General features: G+C 44.5%; 1 protein-coding gene across 5 annotated transcripts in view; it reads left to right on the plus strand.

The window, feature by feature from the left end:
* Positions 1-8,335: 8,335 nt before the first annotated feature.
* The window catches only part of FYN (FYN proto-oncogene, Src family tyrosine kinase), a 141,175-nt gene continuing 133,263 nt past the window's right edge, over positions 8,336-16,247 (plus strand). For 4 of the 5 annotated variants that reach the window (XM_065681051.1, XM_065681056.1, XM_065681050.1 and 1 more), the window contains exon 1: positions 8,336-8,729. The gene's annotated coding sequence lies outside the window, so the exon portion shown is untranslated. The remainder of the gene's footprint in view (positions 8,730-16,247) is intronic. The other variant, XM_065681057.1, reaches the window with a different exon arrangement.

Consider the following 16,247-nt stretch of genomic DNA (forward strand, 5'->3'; position numbering starts at 1 on the left):
TGCTATCACTGTTGCTGCTGTTTTCTGGAGCTGAGTACCAAAGTTACATATTCATCCTGACAGCAAGCATTTTTACCAGACTGCTGTTAACACTTTCTGCAGGGAATGTTTCTCCATTCAGAAATGGCTTGACATATGTTTTCTTTTTAGCAGCTTTCCTTATTGGGGCTACAGCAATTTCAGGCAGTGATTGAGCTTTGTTATTGTAACATGATGGTGACATAGAAGTCCTCTTCCAAGGTAAACCATCTGAACAGAGTGGCCTGAATCAGGGCCATTATTTGAAGGCAGTGAGGGTACAGGCTTGCTGAAATGATTCCTCCTGTGGCCAGTGCAGCGTCTGACAGTTGCTTGCTCCCCAGCAGCTCAAAAGACAGGCCACAATGTGTGCACAGACAGGGAGGGACAAGCAGCCAAGTCAGTTTCAGGGCCTCAGTTAGGTCAGCTTTATTAGGCAGTAGTGGAAAGCATCTGCAGTGTGGATGGGTGGGAATGAGCAGAAGTTGAATTTTGCCTGCGGCACTTTACACAGGGACTGACTCCTGGTCCCAGTTTCCAAGTGGAACAGACTAGATGATGTTCATTCCTCTGTGGGGCAGGCACCTACACAGAAGATTGTTCTGAAGAAAGCTACATTTGAGTCACCCAAGAGAAGCCAGGAGTGACAATTGAACAGTGTAGACAGTGTGCTCAAGTTCATTCCCAAGCTATCCCTTACTTAGAGCACAGACAACCTAAATGCTATGTCCATTTTATCAGCTTTGGGTTGGTTTTGCATATTCCCATGTGATACGAAACTGTTTACCAGGTCTTTGATATCCCTGGTCATGTCTGCCAAACAGGGACATCTCCAGCTTTTTGGAGACACACTTCAGTTTCAGAAGGCACTCTGAGGAAGTTTCTGTAATCCAAGCACTGGGAGCCAACTGTCTTTAACTATGATGCTATCTTTTATGTTCAGACTGCCTCGATAATTCAAGTATTCTATGCATGTGGGTGGGAGTTCCCCTTTGGCATGTGCCCAGCTCTACAAAATGATAGATATGAGCACTTGTTTCATATGGTTTGTTCCCAGATTCCTTTCAGATGCTTCGTTGACAATGGTAAATAATTGGCTTGATTGCTTTCTGTGCCTTTCTGTTACACGTTTTTTCTAGCAATTTGACAATCACACACTTTGGTTCATTTGCTGTACTTTCATGATCAGGAAATGAAATGAGCTATGTATATCTAAGTCCCTCTTTTCATTGTGTACTTCAAAAATGTAGCATTGCAGTTTCAGCATCATGGACAGACACTAGCAATAACTCCTTTAAAATGCTGTCTAGCGATTCAGTGTAATTTTCTACTTCAATTGCTCTACATCCCCAAACTTAATGATGAAACAATTCACAGTGAACACAGTAGCTAGACTTTTTTCAGTATGGGTGCCTCTTGGTTCTGTGGTGATAATGAACTCTGTCCAAAAGCTGCCAGCTGTCTCTACTGTAGGAATTGGTGCTCCAAAATACAACTCACTAGCATCACATCATGTGGTCGCCTTTTCTTTTACACCGCCGTATTTGGGGACAGGATAAATGATCACCTGTCCTTGGTGATATGTAATAGCTATATGTGTTAACCACATCTCTGTCATCTTCTTTTTCTTCAGAGGTCAGCAGCTGTCTGGTGGTGGGGAAACAGCAGAAATAAAGTCTGCTAGTTTAGAAGCTTAATATTAAATCCCTTCAGAAATCATATTTAGATGCAGCTCTGTTGCTTGTACGTCTTTGGCACATAATCCCTGGGAGGTCAGCAAATGCCTATGAAGGACATGACAGAAAAGTGCATTCTACTGTGTCTTCAGCAAAATTTTAATCCATTTCCTGAACTCTTTCAAAACAGGTTGTGGCCATAATCAGCTCCAGTTGCTGCCATGTGGTTTCCTTGTTGGTGCAGCAGAAGGTTGTGTCTACTCCCACAGACACAGTTAGTCGTAGATCCGACTAAACCCACTCCTATTGTTGATGGGCATTACTGCTTCTGCAGGTGGAATCCTAAACGCCATTCTCAACTTTATTAAGATGAGGCCCATAATCTTGCAGGGAAGCCATGTGAACTACCTGAGTGCTCTTGCCATTACCACTGTTTGCCATGAAGCACTGGGAATTGTTCTGCTTCTCCAAAGTAGATAAGCCTCCTCCAGGAAGGTATAGTCATGAACTCCAGTTGTCTGTAAATGTGCAGCTTGTCTGGCTATGGTGTTTGCCCAGCTTTTCCTCACACAGTCATAGCATGGGGAAAGTGGTAGCACAATCAGGGAAGTGTTCAGGGACCCCTGAAAAGGCACTTTTGGGCACAGTTTGTTTGATTACCAGCCAACTCTCATAAGCTCTCAAATGAAAGAAGCACTGAAGAGAAGCAGAGCATAGGCATCTGCAAAGAAAGAGCATCCTGTTGGGTAGGAAAAGTGCACAAGAAAAGGGTGCAGCAAAACACTCATGCACAGAGAGTTATCATGATCTGTGTAACAAAAGATGTTTATCCTGCCCAAGTTGATACAGTCATTCACGTGGTGACACGCACAACAGCCCTGTTAGCCTCACCCTCAAGGGACTCAATAATGATGGCAGCTTGAATTTTATACCATCCTATCACCATTACAGTACTCTAGCTGGCTCTGGTTGACTGAGTTCATCTCTCAAACAGCGCTGAGGAAGTCTTTATCACTTCACATGTTTACTACTGCCCTACCACTTGTTTTGCATTTGGTTTCCTGAGGGGTTTTTTGTTTGTGTCACAGGGTTTAATTTGTGACAGGGCTTTTTTATGCCGTTTTGTATTTGTGTCTTGAAGTTGCCTGAGGTTTACAGCAGCATTTCTTTTTCCACACCTTTGCAGTGCATTAATATTATGTACCTGCAAAATCTCACTCTTGGGCTCACTTCCTGCCTCCTTGACAATGTTGGTTTATATTTTTTCTTTTCTCACTACATTTGATCTCAATGACCTCACTTTCCATGATTATTTTATTCAAAGCCTTTATGCAGGGCAACCTTTATTAACCATCAGATTATTCATGTTTCCCTTTTAGTTTCATTTGTCTACGTTTTTACCTTTATGCATTTGGTTTTTGTATTCCTATGGGTATGTGTTATCTCTCTTCTACTTAGTGGATTAACAGTTCTAGGTCTGGTCCATCTTGAATTTTGCATTTACACAGGAAACTGTGCGTTACCCTTACATACAGCTCCAGCTTTTGGAGGTTTGTTAAGGAATCTTCTTTCAAGTCTTTAAAAATGTTGTACTTAAATCCTGTCAGATTTGATAATCACATGACTCTTGAACTGTCAGCAAGATGATTATCTGTTCCAGCCTTTTGGCTGCATGTGCAGAGCAGATACTGTTTCTTGGTGGAAACGGTCTCAGAAAGTGTTTAGATCTTCACTTGGGTACTCATCAGCTTAGTGCTGATGCATCTGTTCAACATGCGGCTGCATGTCTGTCTCAGAAAGCAGTGTAGCTGCATTTATTTTGTTTCTCCTTCTGCCTGGCTTCACTACATCTTATATCTGTTTTCCACTGCAAGTTAGGGTATGTCCAAATGATGAGCATGGTCTATTCATACAGGCAGCTATGGCACAGTGCAATGATTATTGTTTTTCTTCAGCTGAAGGATCTAGAATTCATCCTTAATGATGGACACAATTACAATTCCCAAGCTGAAAAGGCTCCCAATTAGAAATTAAGCCAATGAGGGTGCACGTTCACTTTGGCATTGTCAACTAGACAGTCAATTTAAATACAAGAGGTGAGAATGAGGCAAAAGGAGGGCGGTGGCATTCAAACCTGCAGCTCCACAACAGCAACCCCTGGTGCTGCCAATGTGATGACAGCCAAGCGGATGACTGCTTCGTGGGAGATTCACAGTGAATCACATCCGTTTGCAGGTGCCAGCAGACACATTGTGGGCAAAGAGTACTGCTGGCTTGGATGTATTTTCCTTGGAGATAACAGTAGTGGAAAAGGCTCTGATTAATATGTTGAAACCAGATATGAATCTTATTAATCCTTACTTGGAATTCTGTCCAGAAGTCATCATGTCATTAGAACTAGGGTTACTATCAATAAGGCAGTACTTCAAGACCCTAGGTATGCGACAGGGATGAATGGATGAGGCAGTACAGTGAAGACGGCCTCTATGAGCATGAGCAGAAATGGGGAGTTTGGGAAAGAAGGCAAGACAATCTGTGTGAAGCTGGGGCCCTGCCCCAAACTGTGGGACCATCCACCAGCACTCCATTGTCAGCAGGTAGCTGGAAATCTGCCTCTAAGATATGCACTTTGTACCTTCCTAGTTGTTGTCCCAGACTGACGATCACAGCCACTGCTTCTGGGTGGTAACTCAGCAGCCTCCAGGAGGAGGAGTGCAGGCGGCCAAACAACTCTCCCAACTCTCTAATAAGCTCATTAGCATATGTCTTTGCTAACGATACATATGGAACCAGACTACTCCCATATGAGAGATCTCTGGGTTATTTTACCATTTAAAAACCTCAAACTGGGAAATCACATCCAAAAATAGATCAAAAGAACATGAGAAGTGGAAGGTCAAGAGTTCAACAGTTGAGTAGTGCCAGAACTGGGGGGGTTTACATAACCTTGCCGTATCCTCCCTGAGTGGATGCAGTAGTTAGTCACAGGATCATGGGTCTTTTTTTTTTTTTCCAGAGAATCCTGACTCATTTGGTGATGTAATAGCCAAAAGGATTAAAGAAAAAAATAGAAATATTGATTTTTTTTTTTTTTTCACATTCAGGAGGTGGCACTGTGCAGAAATCCAGCCCCACAGTGGAAACAGAATTATTAGTTTTCTTTATGGGCTTCTGCCTGCCCAGAATATCTTTAATTAATATATAAAAAAAGTAATTAATCTTCATGTTGCACAAGGAAGAAGACATTGTTATCCTCATTTTATATGTTGGGGACAGAAGCATTAAAGTCGAAGTTTTCTCTTGGGTAATATGAGGTATCTTTATGGGGTAAGTTATTTCTTAGCACCTACTTGTATTTTAGACGTGAAGACTGCTATTGCTGGTTCTGCTACACAGTGTGGCTTGGAGACAAACAATGACAGGCAAGAAAGAGTTTACTTCTATTTTTTGGTATTTGGGGATAATTCTTTAGAAAGGGAATAAAAAGCCCTATGTGGACCTACTTTTTGGAAGACAGAGTGTATGTCTGCAGTTTATCAATGCATCTGCTATATGGTTGGTCTCTATAAGTAAATGAAGAAAGTGATATTTTAGAATAATCTCAGGCTTTTTGCTCGAGGTTTATTTCATCACAGGGAGCCATTCTTCCCAGCATATCCCTGATGTTTAGCAGAGGGCTACTGCTGACAGCAGGAGGAGGACGATGACTTGTCTTTAAGTGTATTAACTGTTCTTAATTTCTACAAAATTATGTAATGTAATATATACACTGCCTCCTGTATCTCTGAAAAGATACTGTCCCAAAAGAAGTATTAATATATTCCTTGGCCGGATTATAGATGCACTGCTGTTCCCAGTGTTCTCCTGCAGGCTCCTTACTGTCACTTAAAAACTATTTTAACTGAAAGTCAGCGCTTTTTGCCAACTTTCACAGAGAGTTTAAAATGTTTATTTGGGTAAGTAAAAAGATATTTTTTTTTCCCTAACTTTAGTAGGGTGTGAATGTTAATAACTCTGGAAGTTATGAAAAGATTGGTTTAATATTTTCATGTTATTCCTGGATTTCTGCAGGTAGCCCCATATGTGTTGTTTTTTCCCCATGACAGTGTGTAGCTACTGAGAATGCAAACACCTCCAGAGCTTATAAACAGACGTTTAACTTTCAGCAAATGCATGATCCCATTTGAAGATGTTATTCTTATAGTTTATTATGTGCTTTGCCGGCTTGGGAAAACCTCTGTGCAGTGTTTAAGGGAACACCTCTTCCAATTTGTGCTTTAGGGATATTCTAGGTCAATATGAAAAACAGGCAGGTATGAACATTGAGAGTAGGCCCTCTGCATCAATAAGAAAGACCTCTTCTGTTTATTCTTTAAAGACATAATTGCAATCAAGTTTCTTCTGTCTACCTGCTTCCACAAATGATCTATTACACAAAATGCAATGTGCTCTTTTCCAAGCCCTGCCAATACCCTTCCTCCAGCTTCCTCATACTAGCGTGATTAGCGATGACAAGCAGGATGAAGAGCTTAGCTCAAACCCTTCCCTTCCATTTCCAGGCTGCTGTTCCCACCTCGAAGAGGGTGTCCCCAGGGAGGCGGACCTGCCACCTCAGCATCCCCTTGCACTAATTACCTGTGAGTCAGCCGGACCCATTTAGCACACCCCAGCCAAAACACCTCCTGAAAACACAGTAGGATGTTTCAGGCAAATACTGTCAGCCTCTTAAAATACTGTAGGCAAGTTCAGATCCTTTTTTTTCCTCACTACTCTGTAATTATTATTATTATAATATGCTGTACATGACAGGCTATAGCTGGTAAAATACACACAGCCAAAACAAATGGAAGCATCGCTGAGTGAGCAATGTAGACAGGGAGGAAGTGTAAGAGAGGATATAAAATGGTGAAGCCGATTAGTGACCTATTAGCCTGTAATTAGCGTACTGGTTTGAGTTAAGAATTTGAACATGACATTTGATTATCCTTCCGAAACATAGTCTGTACCTTCTATATGGTAAAATAAACTCTTTTTAAAAATAAGCTCTTCTCAGCATAAAGGCCAGGAGGGAAACTAAAAATGAGATGTCTAGGAGCCTGAACATTTTGTTTGTTTAAACATCTATAATCAGGTTTTAAATGAAAGTGACATGAGTGACATTCTCTTTAGAAATTCCTAACCACTTGAAATTCTTTATATGCATTATTGGGACAAACTCTGTAGGGTCCGGAAATGTAGTGATCAGGAATCACCTACATACGATCTACATGGTCACCTAGACAGAGAAGTGGAGCACTTTTTTTGTTGTAAACACACAGCTGTAGACATCCTGGTAGGAAACAAGGTTACATCCGAGCCTGTAAAACTGTAATTTCACCAGGAAATCAAATCATCAAGATAAAATAATTCTCTGGTTAAATACTGGCAGACGAAAATTAAATCCAGGCAGGAGAGAGAAATGTAAACCTTATTTATTGAAAACTTTCTTCAGCTCTTTTTGCTATTTCAATATGTTTTATTTAGTTTCTCTGCATCTGTATTTTACACGTCTCTCCTGTTCTTGTTGGAGCCTAAACTGTCATTTCTTCAGCGCTAAGGCAGAAAGGCTTTCCAGGAGACGAGTGATGGTGAGATGTGCCAATCTGCCAACACGGGAGCATCCGAGGTCATGGGCAGGGTAGTACTGGAGATGGGACCTAAAGCCGGAGTGTGCGGTGCTGTCAGCAGACATTGGAGGTGGACGCAAGCACCTTGAGAAATGCTGGGAGGAGTTAAGGCAGTGCTGAGGACCTGAAGGGAACAGAGTGTACAGAGCACCTCTCCAGCCACCCGCTTGCGAAGCAAGGTGGAGGACAGCAAAGCCTGCACGTCGTTGGGTACGCTGCAAGACTGGAACCCCAGCAGAGGTGGCCAGCCGTGATGTGGGGACAGCAGGTACACCCCTGGAAGATGGCCACGGCAGGGCTGCCACTCCTCCCGATATGGCCAGCTGAAACACTCTGTGATTAAACGTGAAAACTGGAATAAAACCATAACTCTAGAAAAGACCTGTGTATTTCATTACCACCATTGCCTTATAACCCACTATTGCCAATTTCCCAAGAATTCCCAAGAATTGGGGATAAAAATCATAATAGTTAAACAAGACGCTGTCTTTCACAAAGAGGCACAATCTGATTAAGGTTGCTCCCCATTCATCGGGCTGTCGGGACGCTCAGCTCCCGCTCCCTCCTCCCCGCGGCACGCCGGAGAGGAGCACGCAGCGGGGCGCCGAGCAACGGCAACCGCTCTGGCGACGGCAGCGGCTGGCCGCGACCCCCGCAACGGGCTGGGCACCTCTCCTCTTCCTCCTTGCGCCTCGCTTCTCTTCCCGAGCAGCCCGGGACAGCCCCCGACACGGCCCCGCCGGGCACCCACGAGCCGCCCGAAGCGGCGGCCACCGACTGCAGGCGACTGCCGGACCCGGCCCTATCCTCCGCCCCGGCCAGCGGGCTCTGAGGGCTTGCCTCGCCCGCCCCGCCTCCCCCTCCGCCCGCCAATCAGAGAGGAGACGCCTGCCGGCCGCGGCTCGCCATAGGCCAGCGGAGCCGCCAGTCCGGGGCCACCCCCGCGGAGGGGCGCGGCGGGCGGGGGGAGGTGGTTGCCGGCTCCGTGCGGGAGAGCGGGGCCGGGCGGCGGCGGTGGCGCTGCGGTTGCGCCATCTGTCAGGAGCCCCGGTGGGAGGGAGCGCCCGAGCCGCGCTCACCCGGGCGGAGCGGAGAGGAAGCGGGGAGTCGGCGGCTGCAGCAGCAGCAGCACCGCGGAGAGCCCGTGCGAGCTCATCCCTACCCAGGCTGCGGCTCTGCCGCCGCACGAATCCGGCGCCTCCGCCCCCGGCCGGGGCTCGGCGCAGCGAGTCTGCCCGCGGGGAGAGGCAGTAGCGCCCCTCGCTGCGGGCGGGCGGGCGGAGGCAGCCGGCGGAGGAGCGAGCGAAGGAGGATGTGAGTGCGGCGGCGCCGCCCCGGCCCCGCGCTGCGCCGAGCAGAGCTGCCTCAGGTAACGGAGGGGCCGGAGCCCGGAGCGCCGCCGCCGCCGCCGCCGCCCGGGGGGGAGCAGAAGCGGGAGGATGGATGGATGATGGATGGATGGATGGATGGGTACCTGGATGGGTGGATGGATGGATGGATGCTGCAGCGCGTTCGTTTCCTTTGTGCACACGGGCAGTGATGGGATGCGGGGGCTCCTGGGGAGGGGAGGCGGCCGCACTGCTGCGGGCATCCCCCACTCACACATACCCCGAAGCTCTGCCGCGGCCTGCAGCGCGAGGAGGACCGGGGGCAGCGGCGGGGACCGCGGTGCGGGGCTGGGGCAGGCGGGCGCTGAGCCCCTGCGTGCCCGGTGATCGCCCGTGTCCGTGTCCCCCACCCGCAGGGCCGCCGGCCGTGGAGAGGGGAGGGGACACAGCACAGGGCTGTAGTTGTTGTCGCCGAACTGCGAAAAAGGGGAGGGGGGCGATAAATAAAAAGACCTTCTCTCCTTCTGAAATAAATCGTATAGGATTTGCTGGTCTGTGACAAAGGCCTCTTTCAGGGAAGAAAGAAGGGACGCACAAAATGCCCAAGGGTGGTAGGATGTGAAAAGAGTCTTGTTTCTTGTCTTTCCCCTAGAGCCTCTCTGTTCCTCCCCAGATGAGGCCGCTGAGCTGGTGCCAGTTCCTTTCCAGCCACATTTTAGATTAGCGAGAGATACCAAACACCACACCATGGGTGCCAGCATTTTGCTGTGTCTGCAGAGTGTACTCTCGCCCGACCTCCTTAATAACGCTCAGTTTGGTCTCTCCTTCCTCGGCAACTAGCCTTATTTCTGCCCTGTGTGGATTTTGCATGTGTGTGTGAGCGCTAGGAGAGGGCCGGGGGTCACTTTGTGAAAACAAGACCGTATCTTGGTCTGTTCAGCGGTGACAGGGAGGGCAAGGCTGAGTCGGTGCTGGAGGAGAAGGTTTAGGCTGAGCGGAAAGCAATCCTCTGCAGTTGTTCATCAATCACTCTGATATGCTCCGATTCCTAAAATGCTAAATAACAAGTGGGAACAGACCGGGCTTTCGAAATGCATACGACAGGACTGGGAACGCCTTTGAGACCTTGTCATTTTCCTCCTTGTATACAACCTCATTAACTCCCACATCCTTCCCTCCACCATCTCTGCAGCTGTAACACTTTCCAGCATCTCCCCTCACCCTCCCCCGACCCAATTTTCTTTCTTTATTTCTTTTTTCTCCTTTTTTTTTTTTTTTCCCTTGATGTCTTTTTAACTAGTGATTTGTGACCAAAGCTTAGAACAATTGCAGGTGAAGATCTGTTTGTTTATGTGCTGGTAGAGGAAGTGTTTTCATTAGGCTTGACTTGTCTGATCTCCCATGAGGAGGAACAGTAAGCTGAAGGGACACTGTCAACTTGAAATCCGGAGAATGTGCATGATGAATGGAGCGCTGTGTCCAATATTACACCCACCGTTGAGCTCCCCGCTGGAGATCTGTGGTTTTTATAAGCCTGTCTTCTGACTGTGTGGGTTTGTCATGCAGTGAAGGAGTAAAAACACACTTCAAACAAAGTTCTGTTAAGTGAACAAAGGAGGCCAGAAGAAAAATACCAGAGTGAGAAGGGAGGGAAGGCAGCATCTCCAACTTCTCAGTCAACCACTGCTTGGCCCAGTTGGAAACTGGAAGGGGGAGGAGCTGATTTTCACACTTGGACATTTACTTAGTATCAGTAAAGTCTAAAGGTTATTAATTTCCCCCCAGTGATACAAGAGTTTCCCTCACCTTTATGTATGTGCTCAGAAAACTGGTAGTACTTGATGAGTATCAGTAGTTTGGTGCCTTTTCACAGTTTTTTAAGAACAATTTTAAGAAGGGAGACTCTTCGAAAAAAGAATAGGGTCCTTCTTGAGCCTCTTTTTACTCTGCAAAACTATGATTTTGATGAAAAAGAGACAGGAAGATTGCCTAATTCTGTATTTTGTTAGTAGTAGGCTTCAGACTTAGTTTGTCAAATTGTTCACATGCTTCCTAGAGGGTGCTTGTAAGCCTGCCACTTCTCCACCTCTAACAAATTACTGTCTTATCTACATGGCTCATCTTTGGCAAAAACAAGAATTTCCAATATGAGGTTGTCTAATGGTAGGCCACTGGCTGTGATGTTTTGCAGTTTATGCTTCGGGCATGTTGTTTCAGAAATTCTGTGTTGCCTGCTGGTGGAAGATGTGGCATGAAATACCAGTTAAGTATACAGCCCTGAACAGGCTTCTCTGGAAATCGTTTTGATGTTGAATAAATGCATGTCTTTAGTGAGGGATAAACAACTTTGGTGTATGGGCATGGCAGTCAGCGTAAGGCCAGAGTGAAGAAGCTGGTACCGCAAAGTTGCGTATTAATCATTTTCATTTTAAGTATCTTTAAAGTTAGGACCTGTTCACTAATTTGTAATTCATTTGAGTAAGATAAAACATTGCTGAGGAAATAGTTATTTTTGAGATACTATACTAGATTTCACAACCTGTTTATGTGAACTCCCTGAATAGCGTCATTCAAAGTGCGTAAGTGGAGTCTGATACTGGCCTCTGTAGCCCCTGGCCCTATGGCTTAGTTTAATTAAGCTGAATATAATAATCTGTATGTGGCATGGTCGGCACTGGATTTACAGTGTAATAAGATTGTGCCTAGACAAGTGAAAATTGTCCGGTGCCTTTGTGATGATTTAACATTGTAATATGGTACATCTACAGTATCATATATTTAGTTGTGTTTAGGAAGGCTTTAAAGCTCTTGGCCACTTTATACCTGATTGCTTTTATTTAACCAGCATTTTCACTTTACCGTCTTGCTTCATTGTAGTGCTTTTACTTCAGGGAGAGAAAGAGTTGTACACATGTGTTTTTCCCTTCCTCCTTCTCTCTGGGGCATGCATTAATATTTGATTCAAACTTGTTCTGTAAAGTTCTGCTTAATTCAGTTTGGGCACTACTTTGAATGTGTAATAATGGCGTTTGTTTGTGTCATGGACAGCACTTTGTAATTTGCTTTATGGGTAGGTCTGCTGCTGGCAGTGTGTATTGTCAAAGTGACCTTTCTTTGAGAGGGAGGAAACCAATAACTCCTGTCCCTTCCCCACCCTGCAGCTTCCACAGAATTGTCTCACAAGTAATTTTGACCCATTACTCCAAAATCAGGACTTGAACCAACAAATCTAACTCACCCTAGCTGTCTCATGGAAATCCAGCAATTAAGGCCTCCTTTGGTGTCAAAAACCCTACAAATCTGTGTCATGCAAGTCTGTGATTTACTTGGGGTGAAGCCCACAAAACGATATGCATGTTTTTAGTGTGGAGCATTCTGAGGTCTTGCTACCAGGGTGGTTATGACCCCTGTAGATCTCACACACCTCAATAAGGGACAGGACGTAGCTGCTGGCTGTGCTGTGCTGAACATATTGTGCACCTCAGAGCCACACTCCCAGTGGTCCATGTGCCAAGGAAAATGCTGCCAGGACCACCCGATGCAAAGGGCCTGAGATGGAGGTGAACCACCAATGCTGCCTCTGCCTGCATCCTGAGTGTTTCACTTGGCACCACAGTGGCTTGCTTTTAGAGACTAAAAGCCCTAACCTGCTTTTGATAGGATAATAATAAACAAATAAATTAAAAAAAAACAACAAAACAAAAAAAGGAAAAGTTTTCTATTTGTATTTCAATCGGTGACAAGTGGTTTCATGCTGGTAAACTGCCTCTCAGTTTGAGAGTGGTCAAGTAAAACCTGTCTGCAGGAAATGTCCTTGAACCCTGAAACTAGAAACAGGCCTGACCTAATGGGAGCTTGCAGCCAAGGAGAACTGTCCCATGGTTCTCCTTTTCACTGGCCACAGGAAAACAATGACATTTTGAAAAGGATTTTGGGACTTGCTTTCGCTTGGAATGGGAAACAAAACTGAAACATATCAGCACTTATACTGGAGTAACTGAAAAATAAAATTACTTCAAGTCAATCAAAACATGCCACCTCATGTTGGTTGTGACTGTTTTGAGTGGTAACTTGTGATGACAGCAAGGATTTCAACTCAAAATACAAGCACCTGTTTGGAATAAAATAGAACCTTTGACACCTTGACTTTTTATTGAAGTATAAGACCAGAAACAGTTTTATAGAGCTTTTAGATATGGATAGAATTTTCTTGCAGAAGATGACTGTCAGATTTTTCCTCACCAGCTGTATTCCTTGTATACCATAAATCTGAATAAACATTTTTCATCTGAGAAAGTGATCAAAAGCTAGCCGGACAATATCAACTGGTTGGAGTTAGATGGCCTTAGTGAAATTGTTTTTCCAACAGCGGAGGGGACAGCAAATGAATTTTTAAGATGCTGTCCTTCCCAAAATGCAGCTCTATTTCTTTTATCAAAGGCACCTCGATTTGAATGGATCTACTCATGTTGTTCGTGACAGGGTGGTATGAGGTTACCCTACATTTTTCAGCTCAGCTTCTCCTGATTCAGGGAATTCTCGCACCTCTGAAAGTTGCTTGTTCAACACTGTAATTTTCTAGAGTACCTGTGAGTAATAAGTCCTACTTGATTAAACCAGTAACCTAAATTTTTAGGCAAGTTAGTTGATGTTCTTCATGTTAAGTCATGGTTTAATATGCTGAGCTATACAAGACAGTTGTGATGTATTTTGATGGGAACAGGGAAAGTCACCCCTCTACGCTTATTTATTTGGTGTTGCTGGGGTTTTTAGGAGACAGCAATGACTGGATGACTTTTCTAGCCTAGGGAAATTCTTTGTCCCATCTTGCTTTAGATACCCTGTGGCTACAACCAGAAAGGACTGATGTTGAAAAGTGGCTGTTTAGTGATGTGCTGAGTGCTTTGAAGTACGAAGCAGCCCAGCCAGAGCTCCTCAAAGGAACCAGAGCTACTTTTTATAGTCTCAGATCCTGTGCTGTGAAGGCTGTTACTGGGCTTTCCCCAAAACCCATGGTCCTGTGGTGAGAGGCACTATCAGCAGCCAGCCCTGAACAAGGGCTCTGCCTTGCATAGTATGCTTTGCTTCACAGCTCTTGGGGTGGCCTATGAAGGAGCTTCCTCAATTCTCGATGCTGCCTTGCGGCAGAGCATGAGAGCTCTAAAAGACATCGACATCTAAAGCCTTAAGGGTTGTAACAATTTATGTTAACCTGAAATTGAGACCTTACGTTTCAGACAAAGTGTACCATCAGTACTGAAACTTGCAGAAGCACTTGAAAAGATGTTATTTTATTCACCAAAACTATGTAATTTGCAGTGGTGAATTTGGGAAGTGTTCTGAAGCTGAAAGTGACGGTAATGGCACCAGCACAACATATGAAGAAGCAGACAAGTAGCTGGGGTGGAAGGACTTTGAATAGATCAAGGGAAGAACTAGCTGAAGCAGGCAGAGGAAGCTGCTTGTGTGTGTGAGTGAGGACATTTGCTTTAATAGTGGTGTTTGGCACCACTTAAACTTGCATATAACGCTTAGCAATTTTTGGAAGAGGAAACCTCAAATGATTGGCTTGACTTGGATGAAGTATCTTCTGTTTGGAATTGACCTTTTCCTCTTGGCTTCAGTTTTCCCATGTTAACAGATTTGACCAAAATAGTTCTCAAACCTTTTTGGTATGGTCCAAGATGAAAGCTTTATTGCCAGATAATTTTTATCTTGTCAGGCCTCAGTTTGCTGTGTGAAGCTATACAGAGAAGTTAAACAGGGTATGAGAATAAAGAGTAATATTAAATACCCATTCAGTTTTCTTTAAGAAAAACTTTTTTGTTCCATTAAAGTTCTCTAATGACTGTATGTGGTGGTTCCTAGCACCCCTTTTCTTTAAATTTCTAATATTTTATTTGTGTGGTTTTTTTTTTTTGGGGGGGGGGGTGTTTTGTTTTGTTTTTATTATTATTTTTTTAAGCAAACAAACTTCAGAATTCATTTGAAGGCTTTTTATTGTCTTAATAAAGACCTGCCAAGCTCCCTTGTTTTTAGAACAACCTGTGTGTGAAAGAGCACTTTGCATAACATTGATCTTTGACTTGCAGCTGTACCACTGACAAAAGAGGCAGCTCTGAAGGTTTTCTTGGCATGATTTAGGAATAACATGCAGTTCCTATCTTGGCTTCTGATACCATTGTACAGATAATTGTTGATTTTTTTTAATCCCTTCCCTCCCTCCCCCTCCTACCAAATATGTTGTTTTCTTCCCTTTGTGCCTGACCTTTAAACTGCAGAATTGCTCTGGGGATTGTAATTGAAGTTGATGCTCTTGCCCAAAAATAATTGGGAAGACTTGTTGCTGGTTAGTCCAGAAGTTCTCCAAGCCAGAAGCTGCAACAGCATGCTGTGTTGCAGCATCATGCTGGGAGATGAAAGCACTGAGCACCTAGCTGAAGCTCAGATTAGTAATGACGTTGGTGAATGACCTTGTTTCGGCTCTGGGCCATCAGTGAGGTGCACAGTAATAACGCTCATGGACTTTTTCTTTCTCTTTTTAGCCCTTATGAACTTCACAATTACGTTAACAAGGGCTGTAGCTATCTCTGTACCAGCCAAAATCCTGCAGCTCTGGGGGCGGCGTTAACTCTCAAGAAATAATGAAAAGTATCACTTCTCCACAGAAGTACTTTTCCTTCTTCTGTGACAACTTAACCTCATTCCTGGTCATTTCTTAGGATTTAGCATAAGACCAGCTGATAACCCTGTTTCGGAGATGGCGATGATTGTGTCCTACAGCCAGCTGCTTTCACCCCCGAGGGAGGAGAGAGCAGGTGTAAGAGAAAGCAGCTCTCAAATCATTGAAAGAAAGAATATTTGTTCCTGGGACTGGGTTTTTCTTTGTGAGTGCCTCTAACTAGGAAGCAATGATTATTTTTTTTTTTCCATGAGAAAAAAAAAACAAGCATCTCTAAGACTTGTAATGAAAACCGTTATTGTTTGACTGGGCAACTAGACTGTTTCTTGTCTTAAACTATATGTAAGTGCTCAGTGTTGAGTTTTAATGGTGGAGGATTTTTTTATAGTGAGGTTAACGACCTCTTACACTTTCAAACCTTTCTGTGGACCGGTCCTCTTGCATGCTGTCACTGTATGCTAATGATATTTGAAAAGAGGTGACAACTGAATAATAAGATTAAAGAGGGGAAGCCCACATCCAGTCAGATTTTTGTCTGTAGGCCAGCAAAAATGCCAGTTCTGTTGCTTCTCTGCCTTCCTGGAAAGTGACTGAAAACTCCTAAATTTCCTTCTGGGGTCTGGCTGTGAGATAGCCAATAGATTATGAAATTTCTGGTCATTATCACTCTGGGCAGCGTTTGAATTGGTGATTTCAGCAAGAGACATTCCAGGTCCATTTCCAAATTCATGGATAATGTGCTGTTTCCACCCTTCAAGAAGGAATAAAATGATGTAAAGCTAATTCTTTGAAAAGCACAGTATCTGAGGTCATTCATAGTTTCCATTAAAAACCTTTAGCTGAATGTGCAGGCCTTTTGTTTCAGATATGAAGTTAT

This window comes from Lathamus discolor, chromosome 5 (genome assembly GCF_037157495.1).
Source record: "Lathamus discolor isolate bLatDis1 chromosome 5, bLatDis1.hap1, whole genome shotgun sequence".
Lineage (NCBI taxonomy): Eukaryota > Metazoa > Chordata > Aves > Psittaciformes > Psittacidae > Lathamus > Lathamus discolor.